The following is a 22,071-nucleotide window of genomic DNA, read 5'->3' as shown; positions in this document are numbered from 1 at the left end:
CTGTTCTCCATTATTTATCCTGTGCCATTTAGCCGTTTTTCAATTTCCGCCATTGCTACTCAGCAGCTTATTTATATAAACTATGGTAGTGTTTCTGAAGCAAACAGATCAGTTTTACCAGTGCAGGGCAACACTACATAATATTTTCATTACTTTAAAACACTTTTAGTTTTTGGTGTTACTGTTCCTTTAAGGATTGGTTAAACATAAAAGTAACTATAGATATTAAAAAGAAAAATAATTGATGGAAAAAACTAAAGTGACAGTGTTTTAAACATGTTGGCCAACACAAGGACAGTCCAAACTGTGAACCCTTGCAAAGGTGATCTGAATCATTTATGGGCCAGTAAGAGAAATACCTAGCCACACCCACATGCCTGTTTACCAAGTAATTACCTGTTTAAGTGCAAGAGGCAGGACTCTGGTCTCTAAGAGCATATGTTCCCAAATAGCAGATGAACTTCCCTTTTCTGGAAGCAAAAGGTTGCCATTGATATTGTATTGTCTGATGTAAGATATTCAACTTGCTTCACATTGTGTCACAGAAAGAAAAAAACCCGAATAGACTAGGATATTCATAGCTTAGGAGGCCTTATGTGTCAGTAAGCCACTCTTTTTATGATGACAGCAGACACAACAGGAGAGAGAATCGACCTTTAAGATCCCAGAACAGTAACAGAAGTATACATGAAGAATAAGTATATGAACATGACTTTAAGTTCCACTGGGGCAGGGACATATGAGAATGATGATGATCTCTTGAACCCTGTAAAGCGCTATACAAATGTGTCAGTGCTACTTAATAAAAATGCACATAATCTATAATTTTTGGAATCCTCTACACAAGATTCTGTTAAATCCTAAATTGAAACTTAAGCCTCAAATTTGAGGAGAGTTAAAATTGTCACAGTCACCCAGAAAGTCCCATAACTTTAAAGGGATTCTGCAGAATTCTGCACTTCCGTTTTTCAACAGAGCAAACTGATTTTTCTATATTTAATTTTGAAATCTGACATGGGGCTAGACATGTTGTAAGTTTCCCAGGTACCCCCAGTCATGTGACATGTGCTCTGATAGACTTCAGTCACTCTTTAAGGCTATGGGCACACAGATTAAAGGCTCTGGCTGTTGTAAGAATGTGTATTTTTGCAGGCTGAAGAAGCAGATCTGCTCCATTGATTTGACTATGATCAGCCTGTGTGTGCTCATATACAGCAGCCCTGAGATGCATCCTTTTGTGTATTTGGGCTGACCACAGCTTCAGCTTTGCAGTGTATAAGCGCACACAGGCTGATTGTATTCAAATCAATGAAGCGGGGGGATTGGAGCAGATCTATTTCTCTCAGTCTTCAAAAATACGCAGGTGACAACAGCCACAGTGTGCCCATAAGCCTACTGCTGCACTGCAAGTTGGAGTTATATTACCCCCCTTCCTTTCCCCCAGCAGCCCATCAGCAGAAAAATGGAAATGCAACAAGATAACAGCTCCCTGACCCAATACACAAGCATAGAGTGTAGTGCTACACAATCAATCTCACCGCTTTTTGAAGCGTCGGGTGCCAGCTGCGACTCTGTCTGCCCAGGTCCAGTACAAATTCCAATACAAATTCCAGCAGCACTCCGGTAAGGTGAAAAAAATTTTCCCTGACCCAACAGCTCGCTGTTAGATATGAGAATAGTACTCAGTAGTAAAAATCAAGTCCCACTGCAACTCCTTCAGTTACACTGAGTTGGAGAAACTATAACTATATCTGAAAGAAGTTTCATCATGAAGTGCTGTTTTTTTTCTGAAAGCACACATTCAATCAAAATGACCTGAGATGGCTGACTACATAACAATATTACAAATAAAAAATATACACTTGCTGGTTCAGGAATAAAATGTTTATTTTTGTTAAGGAAAATTATTTGCAATGTAAATGTAATTTATAAATAAAAACTACACCATAAAAATCATTACAGAATCCCTTTAAGAATTAGTATATCCATTCTGTTTAATATGTCATTGTATTAATCATATTGATTTTTATGGTTTATTGTGAAAACCAAATAAAATATTTCAAACCAAGGATTAGTATATCAATTTATTGTATATCAGTATATCTAAACACTTTGGCCAGATTTATACATTTTTGTGATTGCGCTAAAACTTGATTGAGATTTTTTTTTTCTGTGTGCATGTTTATTTTATTTAATATGTATAATATTGTAAAAACAGTTCATACTGTTCCATTAATGTTCAATGAGGTTGTAAAATTGTAACTGTCTTAAAAAACTGTGAACATAAACTTTTTTGAATGCAATGGCATCTCTGCAGATTTTAGACAGTGGAGTTTTTGAGTTTTTTTACTGTAAAAAATCTTGAATATTCAAGTCTTAAAAACTTGAGCACAAATACATATGCGATTGGAAAAAAACACAAAATCAATTTTTAACAAACCAGCCCCTTAGGTTTCAGCCAAATGTGAATCCTAAAAGAAGTACTAGAATTTGGTTGAATCCCAAACCAAATATTGGATTTGGTGCAGCCCTACTGTGTGTCAGAACAAAGTAACCTTGCTTGCACTTGTCTTTAAAGGGATTCTGTCATGATTTTTAAGATATAGCTTTTATTTATAAATTACACTGCAAATAATTAATTCTACAATTTAAAATGTAACAAGCAAGTGTATTTTTTTAGTTGTAATATTGGTGTGTAGGCAGCCATCTCAGGTCATTTTGTCTGGTCATGTGCTTTCAGAAAGAGCCAGTGCTGCACTATGGAACTGCTTTCTGGCAGGCTGTTCTTTCTCCTACTCTATGTAACTAAATGTGTCACAGTGGGACCTGGATTTTACTATAGAGTGCTGTTCTTAGATCTACCAGGCAGCTGTTATCTTGTGTTAGGGAGCTGCTATCTGGTTACCTTCGCATTGTTCTGTTGTTAGGTTGCTGGGGGGGGGGGTTATATCTCTCCAATTTGCAGTACAGCATTAAAGAGTGACTGAAGTTTATCAGAGCACAAGTCACATCACTGGAGGCAGCTGGGAAACTGACAATATGTCTAGCCCCATGTCAGATTTAAAAATTAAATATAAAAAAATCAGTTTGCTCTTTTGAGAAACGGATTTCAGTGCAGAATTCTGCTGGAGCAGCACTATTAACTGATGCGTTTTGAGGGAGAAAAATTCCCATGACAGTATCCCTTTATGTGCACCAAGGGGCTTTAAAATATGCCAACGTTTATCAAATACCCTGCTGCAGAGGGTTTTTTCCCCAGTCCTAAAGTTTAGTTCTAGTAAAGCAAAGCAACCAATCAGGTAGTGACCAGTAAATGTTGCCTGCTGATATGTAACAGCAGGGCTCTTCCATCCTATTTTCTTTGTTTGTTTTGTTATTGTAAGACCCCCTCTTCATTATAAATTGTGAAGTGCAGTAAAATGCTGTGTAGCTTGCTAGTGCTATATAAATAAATATACAATGATGATATTAATCTTGTTCACGGCTATTGCGATTTTTAATAGTGTTTCCATATTTGCAGATTATGCCATAAGCCTGCAGAGGGCATTGACTTATGGTTGTCGAAACTGCAAGAAGAGTATAGATAGAGCATATCGAGCATTTAAGTATAGATCTAGCTACTGAGTGAAAATGCATCCATAACTGATAAGTGGTTGATGATGGAAGACTAACTATTTTCTTGCACATTTAAGCTTAGCATAGAGATTTACAAGTTGTTGATAGTTTTATACTATTTCTGTACAAGCAAATAGTAAATATGAATTACTGGAGGGCTTTATGAGGATTGTACTGTAAGGTGTATTTTATTTTCACAATTATGCTGGATTAGTTACAGGTGTGACAGAGCATGATGGGAGCTGACTACTTTCACATTGGTCTATATGAGAGGATGAGAAGGATTATACCAACATTTTACAGTGTCTAAATGCATACTGTAAGCAAACATGGCTCCTTTTCCAGGGTATCTTGTCATTGTTGCATCTCATTTCCTGTAAGATGAATATCAGACTGACAGGAAGGCTCTGGGAGGTGAAGATTATAAAAAAAATAGAAATAGGATTTATTGCAAAGCTGAATCCGCAGGACTGTCAGTTTCACCGCAAAGAATTTAGAGGAAATGTTAAAACATTTGAATGTATATTTACTGTACATCAGACAAATATAAATAGGGGATGGAAATGTAAATGGCTCTTTAAAATTAATGCAAATAAGCATTTCAGTTTTTTCTAATTGCCTAAAAAGTATACTTTTCTATAGAAATTCCTTTATAATTTATTTTCAATGCTTTTGGTCAGCTGTCCCCGTTACAAACTAGAGTTCCTTTAATTGCACAGAACTGCCTCGAGTTCCAAAAACAACTGTTAAAAATAATTGTGCATTATTATTATTTGTACAGGATGCAGTGTACACTTTAGTAGTGGTTTATGTGTTTTCTTTCCTGTAAAGGATACTTAGGGGCAGATTTACTAAGGTTCGACTGAATTTTCTAAGTACAAAAAGTTGGAATTTCGAAGTAATTTTTTGGATACTTCTACCATCGAATAGGATACTACGACTTCAAATTTACTTCGACTTCAATTCGAAGTAAAAATCGTTCGACCATTCGATAATCAAAGTACTGTCTCTTTAAAAATATTGCGACTTCAATACTTCGCCGAATTAAACCTGCCGAATTGCTATGTTAGCCTATGAGGACCTTCTACAAACTTTTTCTAAGTCTTTACACATCGAATAAAAATCCTTCGATCGTACACTAAAATCGTTAGTTTCGAACGATTTTTATTCGATCGTAGGATTGCCAAATTCGGTGAAAAAACTTTTTCAATTCAATGTCAAATTTCAGAGTTTTTTGTACTCGAAATTCGACCCTTGATAAATAGATGGTTATATTCTTTTTATTTCAAGTGGTACACAGGTCATTAACCCCTCGTTTCATAGACTAAACCCCTTATTTCTAAAAGCAAAAAGCAATGACAATATTGTTGTTGATTTAAGGCTTAAACATGAAGACTGCTAAAAAAAAAATATGTGTGTGTGTGAGTTGCATCTTTATTCAGATAATACATTTTCTTTAACCTTTTTTACTTTTTTTATTCAGAAAGGGAACATTTGCTTTCTTGTCCTTGAATCAGTCAATTGTGTCACAATTTACTTGACAATCACACACAAAGGGGCCCACTTATTAAACCTCAATTTTTTTCTGGTCGAGGTTTTTAAGGAGAAAACTCAAAATTATTTGTGGTTAAAAAAAAAATAGAATTTTTAGAGATTTATCATACCCCAAAGCTGCTAATAAAATGAAATACTCCATCTCAAACCTGTCAAGGTAATGTAGAAGCCAATGGCAGATGTCCTTGAAGTTGTTCCTTGACATTTCGATCTGTGCTGGATAATCAGAAAAAGTTGGGGTTTTTGTCCGATAATCCCAAAAAGTCTAGTTTTCCCAGCAAAAATTTGATAAAACTGAGTGTTTAGAGCGTCAATTGTATGATACGAATTGACGCTTGATTTTGTTACAATATTTTGTCCCTCTGATAAAAAAAAGTACATAAATGCTATCTGCTAAATATACATTTATACAGATATACAGATACCACAGATTGAAATTAAATCTTGAAAGTCTATTGTCTATCTAATTTCTCTAAGGTTGCCAGTTTTTCCTATATTTGTTACCGGCTGGTGGGGATGCAAAAAGGGGCGGGCCACCACACGGAGAACCGAAGACAGAGGACAAAAGCTAAGTTATAGGGGATTGGGGGCAGGCCGAGGGGTCTTTTTGAAGGGTATTACAAATTTACCACCAGCTACATTGCCGGTAAATTTGTAATACCGGCCCCGGCCTTGGCAACCTTGGCAACCCTAATTTTCTCCCTTGTGAAGTGATGGTTTGTAGGATTTGAATTGCCTCTGCTTTCCAGAGGCTTTGTGCACCACCCACAATTAAAGCAGAGGGACCTCAGTTGCCAGAATTCATCACTTCACAATGGCACAATTTATGGAAGGGGTTGAATGATTGTGAGCCTAAGGAGAGGGTATGAGCTTATGTCAAAAAGGAGTGTAGGTTCCAACCTAGTACAAGTAAGCTCACAGTTACAGTTATGGCTTGCAGCCCAGGTACTCTAACCCAAACACCAAAACCTTGCACGTTCACCAACATAATAAGTCCGCTATATAAAATAGAAGTGTGGTTAAATCCAAGAAGAGTAATCACAGAAAAGGCTCATTCCATGAAGGGCACTTAATTGAAGTCTAAGTTCACTGGATGGCATAAAATGCATCAGATGTTTGTATCCAGCAGGCTTACTTTGTGTGTTCACCCGTGTTTAATGTTTGCTAAATGAAGCAGCCTGCTCTTTAATGTATAGATGCCCAATGAACCTTTCTGGATGAAATTCAGGAACCCCTGGCTGATGAGTCAACAGGAGGCACATGCATATATGTGTATTGTCAATGAAAAACAAAAAGAGACCGCTCAAGTTCTCCGCTGCTCCCCAGCCAGGTGCTCAGTCCCCAGTGTCCCTTACTATAGCATATGACAAAACAAACGAATGGACGGCACTCCTGGATGGCACTTCTGGACAGGCTTTATTGGCAGGTGGCTGTGAATCGGCTAACGCGTTTCTGGAGTGTATCCCTTAATCATAGGTCTTACCACCTGCCAATAAAGCCTGTCCAGAAGTGCCGTCCATTCGTTTATTTTGTCATATATGTGTATGTTGTGAGCTGGTGTGTTGTAGAATGTGCATACTGCTGTGATTACCACTAATCCATATTTAATCTCTTGTATTCTCTTAAAATTCTATAACAAAATAAAGTGAAGACTGAAGAGGCATTTGGATAATGACCACAGCTCTCCCTTTTGAAGGGCTACACGTCCCTTATGTTTCTGTTTGGTGGAATCATAGGATCCACAGACAAATCGATTGGATATCTTCGGGTTGCCATATTGTGTGTCCACAGATCTCAAAACAAGATTCAGTGCACATGTTTTCACAGTAAGCTATCTGCAATTGTTTCAAGGCATTTTATAGTTCCTTGTCTCAAGTATAAAATTTAATGCTGTCTAGACGCTGCAGTGTATAGTGGCTAGTATGCAAAAACCCAGATATATTTTTAGCACACACACACACAATATATATATTTTCAGAAATTTTGCAGATGATTCCTCAACAGGGATGTCCAGCTTGTACTCCTGTTGAATACTTTTAGACTCTGCTTGTCTGGCATACTGTATTTGAAAATAAATTTAAATCACTATGCTAATATAGATGCAATTAGGTGTGGTGCTCTGTCTGGAAACTTTGTTGCTCAAGCGTTCCTCATACATATAAGTAACAAATAGGAATTCAGATGGCACTCACAACAGCAAACAAAAGCCTTCTGATTTATAGGGATCTCAATAAACCAGAAAGACTTAGCACAATTACTGCTGTGAGTGCCATCTGAATTCCTATTATTACCTACTGTGTATGAGAATATCTCTAATTAACAATGAGTATTTAACACGTTTTTAACAATTTGGAAGTGATATACCTCAACTAGTAAAAATATATTACATGAAAGAATATTTGTAAGTACTAAAAAGGATTATTGTATTCAATGCAAAAAAAAAGTTTTATCTCTCATCTAATTAATGTTTCTCATGCCCCATTGTGGCAGGTGGCTGCCCTCCCCCCATCCCAATAAAATAATCACATATAATACACAAAAGCTATGAATATCTTGTAAATTATATCCTTATAAACGGTGAGTTCTGATGTCATCAGTTATAAACGGTGAGTTCTGATGTCATTTCTGTCACATGACTCACTGAAACGTGTGTATTATAATAAATAAAGTACCCCCAGTTGTGAAATATGAGGATATTAGAAGTTACCTCGGAGTTTCATGACCTGTATAATTATTTGGTCATGAAACTCCTCGGTAACTTAGAATATCCTTATATTTTACAAGAGGGGGTACTTTATTCACTATATACTGTAGACTGCAGTTAGAGTGTGACCTTAGCTCAGGAGCACCTAAACAGCGGCTAATCTGAGAATTTATGAAGTTTATATGTTGGATTGATTTGAATTGCTATTCATAGAATTTTGACGAAATCACAGATGAAAAGAAACATATAAATGGCCATGTTAGAAAAATATAGCTATGGCTTAAATATTCTAACTGGCTACTGGATACCACTGCAGGTCAATGCTGCATTTGCTAAGCTCTCATAGGCTTTTAGCAAATTGGGCCATTTCCCGTCAGCTGATTATTGCCTCCCTTCGAATCACATCAAAAATACCAGCAAGTACCCGTACTAGGGGTTTTAAGCCCAACCATATGTTTATAAAGAAATGTACTACTACAAGACAAGTATGAGTTTTACCATTATTTATTGGTGTTAAAAAGTGAAGTGCAGAGGGAAAAGCTGTTCAGACATGTACGTGGCTTGATCATTTAAGATTTCCGTAAATGAACAGTACATACTAATAATAAAATATAATAAAATTTAATTTTTGGTTAAATTTCTTTACAAAAACAATTTCATTGTACTGAACCTGAAGATTGTCATAGTCTCCTTTTTTTATACTGCAGGGAATAAATATGAGATTGCTTCTAAAATTGTATCACAGCAAGTATTAGATGTACTACTTCCTTGAGGTGCAATCAGATCCTTCAGGTCATCATACTTCTTTGGAACCAATGTATTGTAGTGGTAGAAATTCCTCCAAATCAAGAAATTATTCACTGTTATGCAAAACAAAACATCATCTTAATCAACACTTCCCTTTCTTGATTAAAAATCACAGGGATACTTAATTTCACACAAATATAAAATCTTCAGATTTCATTCCCAAATACAAAGCTGCCTGTGTGTCTATAGCAAACTGTTTAAAAGCAATTAGGTAAGCACACTGAAAGTTAATCATATATAAAATCATACATAAAAAAGAACAATTATATTAATTAAACTACAACAAACTTTTTAATATGGCATGTAGTTAATGAAATAAACTGCTGGATAAATACAAAGAAATTGGCTAATTAAGGACAAGAGCGGAGTTGATTATTTTCTTCACTTCAAAAAAGGCTGTTATTTTGCTGAACTTTGAGGTGGGAATTAGTGTAACACGTATATGCAAGGTATTTTCAATCTGATTCAAAATGTGTTTGAATGGATAGATATTGGTATCTTATTTCAAGGTACTGTTGAATGATTATGAATTAAATAATACTATTTAGTTTGATACAAAGTTTGTACCCTGTATTTAATATAATGACTGTGTCTGTCTCAAACTACTGCAGAGTTTGTTTATATTCTTTAGGAAAAAACAGGAATATGGGACAAGATTTAGATGCTTACAGAGTTAATATCAGCAGTTAAGTATTGTAAACCTTAACTCACAAATCATTCAGAAATCTGACCTTCAGAGCGAGGAGGCTTTTTAACTTTAACTCCTTTAGATTTGGAATTTTTTTTTCTAATCTCCATGCACGTTAAAAGTCTCTATGAATAATTGATTCCTTTAATTTACTTTTAAACATATACATTTCATGCGTTTGAAAACATGGAGGTGGCACATACAAACAGTAGTTATGGAAGAGCTACCGATAAGGTGAATTTTACTCGATGTTCTTATAATTGATTTGACTATTTCTAGTTTATTAAGACATATCTATGATACCAAAATGATGATACCAGAGTAGTGAGACAAAGTTACCTTTATATAATTAGCATTTTATTTTCACTATATGCAAATTCATACTTTGAAATCAAATGCCATACAGGTAACCATAAGACAGAGAGGGACATTTCCTGTTAGAGGAAATGGAACTTATATTATCCACACACCACACAGCAACAATGCAACCAGATATCTCTGGAATGTGAAAGCCTAAAAGGGCAAAGATCACTGAAGACATCTTAAAGAATTTGTTAGGTAGGGGGGTAAGTAGCAATAAGCTCCAATAAAAGAGCGTTATAACCCTGGAAAAAAAAACAGGTTTCCAAGAAGAAAAAAGTTTTACAAAAATAATTTACAACTGAAACAAGTGGATATCTGCCTGCACCTACCATTGAATTGATGATTAATAAACTGATGTATACTTTTTAGGATCTTCTAAAGCTATTCTATTTGTAATCTTTACACCGTTTCTTTAACACATGGGTATTTGCCCAGCTACAGATACCAAGCACACAAGTGATGTTAACTAGTAAATAATAGTCAGTTGCATTTTGTAAGTGGATCAATAATAACTGGGTAAGTATTAATGTATGAACCATATTGTCTTTGTATTGATAAACACTGAGTTCGGTGCAAACGAATGCTTAAGAGGCATGTATATCAACATTTTTCATCACTTTTTTAAATAGATTTTTTGTTTTCAAATAGTTATGTGCATGGATTAAGTATCCCAGAGGATACAGAGGTTATGTTAATAAAGTCAACCATGAGACTGATAAAGTATATGCAAGGCAGAACACAGTTTTAGCTTGTGCAAATGACCAAACTATGGATGCAACTGATCTATGGAGTTACACGTTTCACTTTTCAAACTTAGTTAGCTGATTCCATTTCTCCCTGTTTGTTTTAACCTGAAAATTCCAGCAGAGCATTGCAAGCCTTTTCTTGTTCAGCTACTTCATAACGTACATTTAAGAACCCTTACCAACATGATTATTTCCCATAACTACATTGCAAGGTTGTCTCTCTGTTTAGTACACTGACCTAGTAACAAAGACCATGTTGGAGAAAAAAACTGATATTCTGGAAACAAACATTTACCCTGATTTGTTACATTCAAATTTGTCATCCAAACAAAAAATGTTTTCTAGGGTATTTTTAATAGTTCTGTAGAATTTAATATTCCCTAAAAATGTCATTCATTTAACCTGTGGACAACACATTTCAATGTTAACATTTTTTGTGCATAAAAATGTTCTACAAACTTCAGAAATAATCATTTCTACATTACAGAGCACAGATTTTGTTTTAAAGAAACTACAGCCATGCCTTCATTTATAGAAATTTAAATCAAAATAAAGTAGATATATTTGTATCATACAACTAAGCGTTCAGAAGTGAAAAAACAGCACCAGATTTTTAGTTTAAGCAGTCCCTAACAGTTTAGTAATCTGCTAGGGACAATCTGTACAGGGACAATTTCAGAACAAATAAATCACGATCTTGACCATATTAACATAGGACAGAATTCCCTAAACTGTGGAGAGGGTAAATAAAACAGTTTATTATGTAATAAAACAAGTTAAAAAAAAAAAAAAGTAAAACAAGATGCACTTTTTACTACTTAGATCATTTATAAAGGAGTATCAAAGTAATTTTACTGTTTGTTTGTTTTTGTTTAAAAAAAAAACAACATTTTAATATCTTTCGGAAATACAATACATTGTTTATTCAGTTCCTAGCTAAGCCTATGCATATTTTAGAACGATTTTTCTACTAAAATTACAGTTACAATTTTTCTGAATATTGAAACTTAATGGAAAACATTCAAAAACTGAGCTTTCGAAATTAAATCTACGGTTTTAGTTAGGTTTAATTAGGTGGTTCTTTTAAAGTATTTAGAAAAGCAGTACATTTTGCAAATAACATCTATTGATAGCTGTTTCTGATATTCTGAAAACTTCAACTGTTAGTTAAAAAACTGTTTTATTTCTTTTTTATCCTATAAAAAAAATGTTTTTGGGCTCTTGAGCAGGATTATATAATTTTTCAGATTGGATCAATATTTATAAACAAAATAAATTAGCCAAATGCGATAAGCTGTTTTTGTCCTACTCGTACAACCATTTTTTTTTATCCAGAGTCCCCAAAGTAATCCCTTTGAAAAGGGAAGATGTCTTAAACAGTTTCTGTCAAAACCTTATAAGTTATGTTTCCTGTTTTTAGCTACTAAGGTATAGTATTAACCTAAGTAAATTTTAGAATGACTTGTGAAACTGCAAACATGTAAGTAGTGCACAATAACTCTTTTGTTAGTCAGTGATATAAAACATCATTATGTCAGTAAAAATCACTTTAGGAAAATTTTAAAAATGTGAATGCAGCACTTTTAAAACAGTACGAGCATGAAAATATCATATTAAACATGCAGTTTTCAAATGACATTGTTTCTGTGTATCATGATTTCCTTCACAGCTAATGGTTCATGGGAACTGAACAGATTATAGCTTCACAAGGAGATTTGAGGTGTTTTGACCATGTGGAAAGTGCTTTAGGGTTTTGCTGTAGTCATGCAATGGTATGAATAATACAAATGTCATTCTCCAGCCCTAGCACTGCTTTAGCAGTTGGTCTGCAATCATCACAGAGTGTAAAGGAGAGATTCCAGAAAAACAACTGGTCTACCCATGTGGCCTTTAGACCTAACCTCAGATAATGGCTGTTACACACATACCACACTACAGCTTCTAAACTATGCTGGTGGAATGTCAATCAGCCATCTTTGATGTTCTGCCCTTGCAGGGGACACTCCCAGGCTTGTTCAGCTTTTAAGTACCATTTTAACAGAAAGCAGGATTGTATTGTCCTCTCTTGTGGGGGTTTCATGCATCACTTGTTGGCCCATTTTACTTAATTACTTGATATATGTTTCACCCTTGCAAAACATTCTGACTCAAGTTAGAAAAAGAATAATTAAATATCTTTTTTTGGTATGCCAAGGAGAGAAGTCAAATAAATAAACTTTAAAGGCATGTTTTATATGTTGTTTGTTTTTTTCTTTTAAGCAAGTTGTCCTGTAAGACTTTATTATTCTACAATCCTATTTTGAATATTCATATAAGGAATAATTATGGGCCCTCTTAAGAAGCAAAATATAGTAACCTGGTTAGTTTATGAAGTATTTATTGTAAACATGGAACTCAAATGCATCAGAAATATGCATTTATAAAGCTATGGGGCTGAAATGAGTGGTAAATGGATGGCAGTGGAGCATGGAATATGTTTTCTCCAAGTGAAATGATGTTTTATATTTTATAACTTTCGGAAACAAAAGCATATACAGGTTACAGTCTATCTGAACTATATTATCAGATGTCTGCCCTGAAAAGCCAGTGAAGTTTTCCATTTTGAAATGTAGTTTAATACCATTTCATGGATTTCGATCCCCTTTATTCACTAAGTAGTACCTGACATAAGACATTTTATTTAGTCAGGTAGGCTTATTCTATTTGAATTATTTAAATTTCTTTGGAGGTGCTGCCATTAAAACTGCTTTCTTGTTACTGTGCTCACTAACACTGGCAACCATGCAGTAGTTTTAAAGACAGGCAGGGAGATAAATGGGGAGTGCATGGGCTAAAAGACAATTAAAAGTAAATTATTTTAACATTAAAAAATTTGCCTCACCATGAATGCACATTCTAATTGTTAAGGTTAGTGACTTTAACAATCAGAGGCAGAATCAAAAGTCAAACAATGCACAGCGCTGCGCAATATGCTGGCACTATATAAATACATGTTATTAATATAAATACATGTTAATAAAATCAAACAAAAAACAGACCAGATGTAGCATTTCTTAATTCCATCCACAAACAACTGAAAGGTAATGTAAGCTAAATTTCCCCTTTAAATTTGTTGAAACCAAGCATTTACTTACAGGCAAAGATAGAGATAACACCACCCCTTCAACATGCACACACAAAATACCAAAATAATTATGCATTACAACATGTCATATTGTGCTGTGTGATTGAGTAGGTAGAAATAGGTCATTGCTAGTACCAAAATTAGTTTTTTTATTTAGCAGTTAATCCACAGAAACAATACACTGATGATTTAAAATGTGTTTGTTGTCTGCCTTTATGACAACTCATTAATACAAGCAGAAATGTTCTGCAAAGCACACTCTAAAATATGTTTCCATAAGTTGCTTTATACTCCATTCCCTACCTGCCAATAAACAATATACATACCATTTTCTTGAAAAACCCATGTTGAAAATATATATTGTACCTGTTTTCTTGCTAGCAAGAGATTTTTTTTTAAGCAGTGAATGCATAGCCAGCATAGTGAAATTCTCCCCATGCACTGCTGACATATGGTTTGAATTTCAAAATAGGAATTCCTCCATTTTAGAGGAAACAGTAGCATGCGGAAAGTATGTAGCTCCTGCTATGGCCATTGGAGCTGAGTTTGTTTTGCATAAACCCGACAATGGGTCCAACATACAACCACATTCTTAGCATACTACATCATATGAACTCGCCTGGGGTTTAGAACATTCCATAATGGTGCATTTTTTGGGTTTGCTTAACCAGGGAACATACTTATTTTTTTTAAATGCCCAGAAATGCTGCAATACCGTCCATGCACTCTAAGAATCAGTAGGAAAAACAGAATGAATATGTTTACCAAGTTAGAAGCACCAATGTGGATTTTTTTTGAAAACCTTGCTGCCTGGTGATGTTCTGTTGGCACAGTAAAGTAATAATGTATAGATAATGGCTCCCGTATGCCAAAGAACGTAATCTGGTGTGCCCAAAAAAGTCCAACCTGTGCTCTTCAAATCGCCCTCTAAATATATCTTTGTCACTAGGGGTTGCAGGTAAGAGTGGCAACGATGGAGAGTCGGTTAAATAAGCGGCTCATTTATCAACACTGGGCAAATTTCTCCATGGGCAGTAACCTATAGCGACCAATCAGTGAGTGGCTTTTTTTCAGCCAGCTGCAGGTAGAACAATGAATACAGCAATGTGATTGGTTTCCATGGGTTACTGCCCACGGACAAATTCTCCCAGTGTTGATAAATTACCCCCAGTTAGTTTCACTGTAGCAAAACTAGTGGGAATAATGCCTAACCTGTGTAAAGCACTTCTATATGTTAAATAAAAGAATAATAATACTAAACGGTGACCCTCCAGCATCTGTTAAACAATAAGACCAAATTAAAGTCCTTAGGAATATTATACTTGCTGTCATAGTGTAATAATACTTATTATTAATGTGATTAAAAGGGGAGTTTTTTTCACCCTCAGAAAAGATGGCAGCCCTAGTTTTTCCCTGACAGAATATTATGGAAATGGTAGTCCCACGCCCAAATGAAGATCCTTGTGGCAAGAAGACCCTGGTTAATGTAGGGTCTCCTGAATTCCCTGTGTGTGACTGTTCTACATCAGCACACCACCCTAAACACACACTAGGGGTATGGTAGCTACAGCCACTGAGGAACAGGGGAGTGCACCAGCAGATGCTGGATGATGTGGTGCCTGCAGGCAGGGTGCATATAAATGCAGTTTTCTGACTGGATTCCATGCAGCATGTGTTTCCCATATCAATGTCCTTGTTTAAAGTGATTTAATAACCCTAGCACTACACCATGGCACATGCGCTCGGGGCTATCTGAAGGACGAAGCTTGATAAAAAAAAGGATGCTTTTTGCACACTATATAATGTGACACACAATAGGTCGGGCAAGCGTGCCACATACACGGGCTGCGGTTGCGTGTTTTAACCCCTTCCACATCGCCAGCGCAACCCTCACGACGAGAGACCGTAAACAAGGCGAGTGGTAAGTGAGGGGGAGGTGCAAAGGGGGTTGACTTTGGCGCCAGAGGCTCAGAAGCATAGTGTAGGGAGAAGCCAATGAATGGGGAAGCACGAAGAAAATAAACCAGTCAGGCGGCAATAGGAGACTCGAGTGAGATGCAGGGAGGGGACGCCCAGGACGCTGTCAACCAATGGGAAGCGACCAAACAAGGCACTTTACACACACACACTGGCACTCGATGCCGCACGCTACTATGCGCTGTCTACTATGATTCCATGCGCTGGCCACCCCCAACTACTGCAGCCTCGCTCTTTCTGCTGAGCTGGCTCTGCTGCTACTTGCACGGTTGCAGAGTGTATTTCCCGCACCAGCGCAGCCACACATACAGCAGGTTCCCTTCACACAAGCAGCCATGAGCGCGCCTTTCTTTTCGGTGAGTGACAGGCAGCTGCTGGCGATGCGTGAATGAAGAGGAGCTGTGGGTTAACTGCGCACTCCAGTCCTGGCTTTCCCATGTCTCTGTTTTATGGGGGCGCCACATCCAGCCACGTTGCTCTATGTCACTCTTTTAAACACATAAGTTACAATATACAATACAATATAGTAGAAGTCTCACAATTGTCACACGACAGCTACAGCCCTGCCTGTCACCTCCCCCATATTGTAACACTATTTATTTCCCCCATATTGTTACATTTTAGGTCTCCCCCATATTGTTACACTATTTCTCTCCCCCATATTGTTACACTACGGGCAAATTTACTTAAAGTCGAATATCGAGGGTTAATTAACCCTCGATATTCGACTGTCGAAGTTAAATCCTTCGAATATCGAAGTCAAAGGATTTAGTCGTTATTCGTTCGATCGAACGAAAAACTAATTGTTCGATTCGAAGGATTTTAATCCATGGATCGAACGATTTCTCTTCAACCAAAAAAAGCTAGCTAAGCCTATGGGGACCTTCCCCATAGGCTAACATTGACTTCGGTAGCCTTTAGGTGGCGAACTAGGGGGTCGAAGCTTTTTCTTAAGGAGACAGTACTTCGACTATCGAATAGTCAAACGATTTTTTGTTCGAATCTTTCGAATTCGAAGTCGAAGGTCGAAGTAGCCCATTCGATGGTCGAAGTAGCCAAAAAAACATTCGAAAATCGAAGTTGTTTTTATTCATTCCTTCACTCAAGCTAAGTAAATGGGCCCCTACGTGTCTCCCCCATGCTGTTACACTATTTCTCTCCCCCCTATTGTTACACTATTTCTCTCCCCCCTATTGTTACACTATTTCTCTCCCCCATATTGTTACACTATTTCCTCCCCCCTATTGTTACACTATTTCTCTCCCCCATATTGTAACACTTTGGGTCTCCCCCATACTGTTACACTATTTCCCCCCCCCATACTACAGGGCAACCCTTTTGAAAAAAAATAACAAAAGTGGTATAAAGGTGATGTTACACTATTTCTCTCCCCCATATTGTTACACTTTGGGTTTCCCCCATATTGTTACACTTTGTGTCTCCCCCATATTGTTACACTATTTCTCTCCTGGAACAAGGTAAAGCTGAGCACACACCCCCTCCTTTCTCCAGGTGGCCTGGTGCACAATGCAAGAGGGTACGGCAACCCCCAAAGGACAATTGTGGGTGCCAGTGTATTTCTGTACTATTTCTCTCCCCCATATTGTTACACTTTATGTTTCCCCCATACTGTTACACTATTTCTCTCCCCCATATTTTTACACAAGTGTAGCAATATGGGGGAGACACAAAGTGTAACAATATGGGGGAGAGAAATTCTGTAACAATATGGGGAGACCTAAAGTGTAACAATATGGGGGAGACACAAAGTGCAACAATATGGGGGAGAGAAATAGTGTAACAATATGGCGGAGAGAAATAGTGTAACAATATGGGGGAGACCCAAAGTGTAACAATATGGGGGAGAGAAATAGTGTAACAATATGGGGAAGAGAAATAATGTAACAATATGGGGGAGACACAAAGTGTAACAATATGAGGGAGAGAAAAAGTGTAACAATATGGGGGAGACCCAAAGTGTAACATTTGCTAGGCCTGGCTTATTGGGGAACATCATTAAACACATAGAACACGCTTATGAAATGATTCAGCGGTATTTTCCCTTCAATTGTTAAGCAGTGGTGGCCCTTCTGGTGTCACAATATGGGGAAGAGAAATAGTGTAACAATATGGGGAGACACAAAGTGTAACAATATGGGGGAGAGAAATAGTGTAACAATATAGGGAAAACACAAAGTGTAACAATATGGGGGAGACACAAAGTGTAACAATATGGGGGAGAGAACTAGTGTAACAATAGGGGGGAGACCCAAAGTGTAACAATATGGGGGAGAGAAATAGTGTAACAATAGGGGGAAAGAAATAGTGTAACAATAGGGGGGGAGAGAAATAGTGTAACAATAGGGGGGAGAGAAAAAGTGTAACATTATGGGGGAGACACAAATGGGCAGATTTATCAAGGGTCGAATTTCGAAGTGAAAAAAATACTTCGAAATGCGACCATCGAATTAAAATACTTCGACTTCGAATATCGAAGTAAAAGGTTTTTTTATCGAATTTGTCGAAGGATTAAATCCTTAGATTCGAAAGGATTTCAGAGATCGATTGAACGATTTTACATTGACTTCCAAAAAAACAAAAGGTCCCCATAGGCTAACAAAGCACTTTGGCAGGTTTAATTTGGCGAAGTATTGAAGTCAATGTTTTTTTTAAAGAGACAGTACTTTGATTATCGAATGGGCGAATATTCGAATGATTTTACTTTGAATCAAATTCAAAGTCATAGTATCCTATTCGGTGGTCGAAATATCCCAAAAAATTACTTTGAATTTCGAATTTTTTTACTTCGAAAATTCCCTCAAAATCACTTTGACCCTTGATAAATCTGCCCCTTTGTGTCGCCCCCATATTGTTACATTATTTCTCTCCCCCATATTGTTACACTATTTCTCTCCCCCCTATTGTTACACTATTTCTCTCCCCCATATTGTTACACTTTGTGTCTCCCCCATATTGTTACACTATTTCTGTCCCCCATATTGTTACCCTATTTCTCTCCCCCCCTATTGTTGCCCTATTTCTCTCCCACATATTGTTACACTTTCTGTCTCCCCCATATTGTTACACTATTTCTCTCCCCCTATTGTAACATTATTTTTCTCCACCATATTGTTACACTTTCTGTCTCCCCCATATTGTTACACTATTTCTCTCCCCCCCTATTGTTACACTATTTCTCTCCCCCCCTATTGTTACACTATTTCTTTCCCCCCTATTGTTACACTATTTCTCTCCACCATATTGTTACACTTTATGTCTCCCCCCTATTGTTATACTTTGTGTCTCCCCCTATTGTTACACTTTGTGTCTCCCCCATATTGTTACACTATTTCTCTCCCCCATATTGTTACACTATTTCTCTCCCCATATTGTTACACTATTTCTCTCCCCCATATTGTTACACTATTTCTCTCCCCCTATTGTAACATTATTTTTCTCCACCATATTGTTACACTTTCTGTCTCCCCCATATTGTTACACTATTTCTCTCCCCCCCTATTGTTACACTATTTCTCTCCCCCCCTATTGTTACACTATTTCTTTCCCCCCTATTGTTACACTATTTCTCTCCACCATATTGTTACACTTTATGTCTCCCCCCTATTGTTATACTTTGTGTCTCCCCCCTATTGTTACACTTTGTGTCTCCCCCATATTGTTACACTATTTCTCTCCCCCATATTGTTACACTATTTCTCTCCCCCATATTGTTACACTATTTCTCTTGCCCATATTGTTACACTATTTCTCTTGCCCATATTGTGACAGCAGAAGGGCCATCACTGCTAATTGAAGGGAAAAAAACCCTGAATCGTTTCATACGCGTGTTCTATGTGTTTAATGACGTTCCCCAATAAGCCAGGCCTAGCAAACGCTTTCTCTAGTGTCCTACTGCATCGCACAGTGTTGTGCAACTCCATCCAAAATGGCAGATTCCCACCTCCCCCTTGGCTGCAATGACTACAACAATAAATGAAAGTGGTTTCCATTCTCCCAGTCAACTGTTACGTGGCTGCATTCCACAGCGGCTGCATTGTAAATCACCGTGCCCCCGATCTACTGCTGCTGCTCTCCGGCTGAACTACAGCTCCCAGGATCCTCTTTCCGTGCCTGTTGAATTTGTAAATCAACGTACAGCGAGATAGTGGCATTTTAGACGTCCCTGGTGTGCACAATCCTTTAACACTGCTTGTGTAAGACTTTACATATAATCTGCCCCATCTCAGTAAAGAAGAATAAAACCCCCTATCTTACTCTTGCTTATTTAACTGAACTATCCTTTTGCATCTTTTACTCCTGATTTATTTCTTATAAAGCACAGACGATAGCTTGGAATGAAGGGGCGTGAGCACACGAGGTTCACATGTATTGCATCTTATATTAAAGATGTTTGATCTTACCATGAATCATACATGTAAACAGCATAAACAGCATATTCTGTATAAATACGACCAGAGGCCTCTTGCAGATGCAAATACTGTAGCACGTTGTGGTCGCTATTTATAGATTCTGTGCCCCTATTGCACCAGAGCTGATTTGCTTTATTTTGTTTTTATGAAATAATTTTAAACATGACTGTATAATAATAATAAATGCTAGACAAAAAATGTGGTGCAGGCATGCAGTGTATATTCCATGGCCACCAGCTACACACACACCCATACACGAGGAGCAAAGCCTCCTTTATATCATATGTAAAATAAATGTGCCCAACACTCCTGCTGTCCATGCTTGGAGCCTTGGAGCAAGGCCTATAGGAACATTGTTACATATAAACTAGGAAAGGAAGCAGAATGAGTAGAATATTTGAGAATACATCCATATTAATGTGTTTGCTTCAGAGACACACAGCTCTATACAAAACAACAAATGCCTCCAAGTATTGTTTCCCATTGTTCCATCTTCCAAGCAAATGACATTGTTTTTATTATAAAGGAGTGAAAAGAAGAAAATACAATTTGCCCTTGTTCTTCAACCCAGCTATAAGGATTCTTACTTATTCTACCCATAAATGCGTGTTCTAAATGTAACTCTCACTGGCAACAGCAACAAATTGTAACCAGAGGGGGAAAGAGAAAAGTAACATTGTTTGAGGAGGTGTAACACTAATGCAGAGTAACCGGACTCACTCCTACAGAGGATAGATTTGTTTTTTTAAAGGGAAAATAAAAATCAAATAAAAATACTTACAGATTTCATAGTGAAACTAAATCTGCAACAAGTGAAATGAAAGCACACACAGGAAGGCACCTCCTCAATGTCTATGATGGAAATACATCTTTTAATGTGAGAATGGCTCGTAGCCCAGCAGCACCCCTGTACATTTTGTTTTTAATAGAGGCTGCCTCTTCCCATCCCACCCCCTCCCCCCACGTACCCACCATTGTAGTTCTCAGTAAAATTATGAATGGCTGTCTGTACATCACACATAAAGAAGAAGGCGCGACGGGTCTCCCCCGCATTCCCAGACCCTCGCTAACGTGGGCGCTAAAAGTATGTGCGTTTATTTGTCAGTGTATTTGCATCTTGCCCGCTGCTTATGGAGGAGAGATCGGTACCCAGAGCTGGGAAGCAGCGACAATGAACAAAAACCACACGGGATGAACAGGCGGGGGGCCCTGACCCTACTGGCATATACCCCCCTCCTTGTCATTCATCGGAGAGCGACCAATCGCGCGCAGGATTTCAGACACCATTGTATGGCAGGGAGCAATGCGCTGTATGGATCGCACTACAAACAGCCTTGAACCGCACCACACCCCCTTCGCCAAGCAGGTCTCCATCCCCCCCCCCTCATTGACTCCTGAAAGCGATCTACCTATTGAAAGTCCTCAAGCCATATTGGCAAACAGCAAGAGGAACTGCACGACCCCCCACCTCCGTCTTGCAAGAGGGGTTTTTTTTTTTACGCACACCCCTGAGGTGGAGGAGGGAGAGAGGGCGTGGGAGGAGAGATCGCTAGAGATGGGCTTCCTCCCCTTTCCCTCATTCAATGTCCTATAAAAAATAAATAAAAAAAATCAACCCTTAAAGAAATGACATTAAACTTCCCTTCTGCCGCGTCCTAAGGCTTTGGGCTACTCCAACAAGCTGCCCGGGGGTGTGCGAGGTGCATTGCTAGCTATAGTAAGGCACTTCCTCCTTGCTCAAAGGCCATCTCCCCCCACCCACACACATAACATACATGTTCCATACATTCACCAACCAACCCCCATCCAAACTTGCCCAGTCCTCTCTCCCCTCCCCCATTCATCTGGATCTCTCTCTCTTTTTCATTCTCCTCCCCTTGTTCCCTTTACTCAATCTCCTTTCCACCCCTCCCCGACTTCTTTTTTCCTTCCTCGTCCTTCTTTTTCCCCAAATCTACTATCTAATTGAGGAGCTGGGATTCCTCACGTGAGAAGTTGATTTGTAGTTTGAACACGTGGCTCATTCAAAAAGCCGGAATATTAAAGTGACCCCCCCCCTTTCC

At 37.7% G+C, this 22,071-nt stretch overlaps 1 long non-coding RNA gene across 1 annotated transcript; it reads right to left on the bottom strand.

The window, feature by feature from the left end:
* Positions 1 to 8,361: 8,361 nt before the first annotated feature.
* Positions 8,362 to 21,748, bottom strand: LOC121394566. The gene is made up of 2 exons (XR_005961781.1): positions 20,790 to 21,748; positions 8,362 to 8,733 (listed from the first exon to the last, which is right to left on the bottom strand). It is a non-coding gene; the product is annotated as an uncharacterized LOC121394566 (long non-coding RNA).
* Between the last annotated feature and the right edge of the window lie 323 nt (positions 21,749 to 22,071).

The sequence above is a fragment of the Xenopus laevis genome, chromosome 6L, assembly GCF_017654675.1.
Source record: "Xenopus laevis strain J_2021 chromosome 6L, Xenopus_laevis_v10.1, whole genome shotgun sequence".
Lineage (NCBI taxonomy): Eukaryota > Metazoa > Chordata > Amphibia > Anura > Pipidae > Xenopus > Xenopus laevis.
Note: the sequence above shows the minus strand (reverse complement) of the source record. Positions and strands in the feature narration are given on the sequence as shown.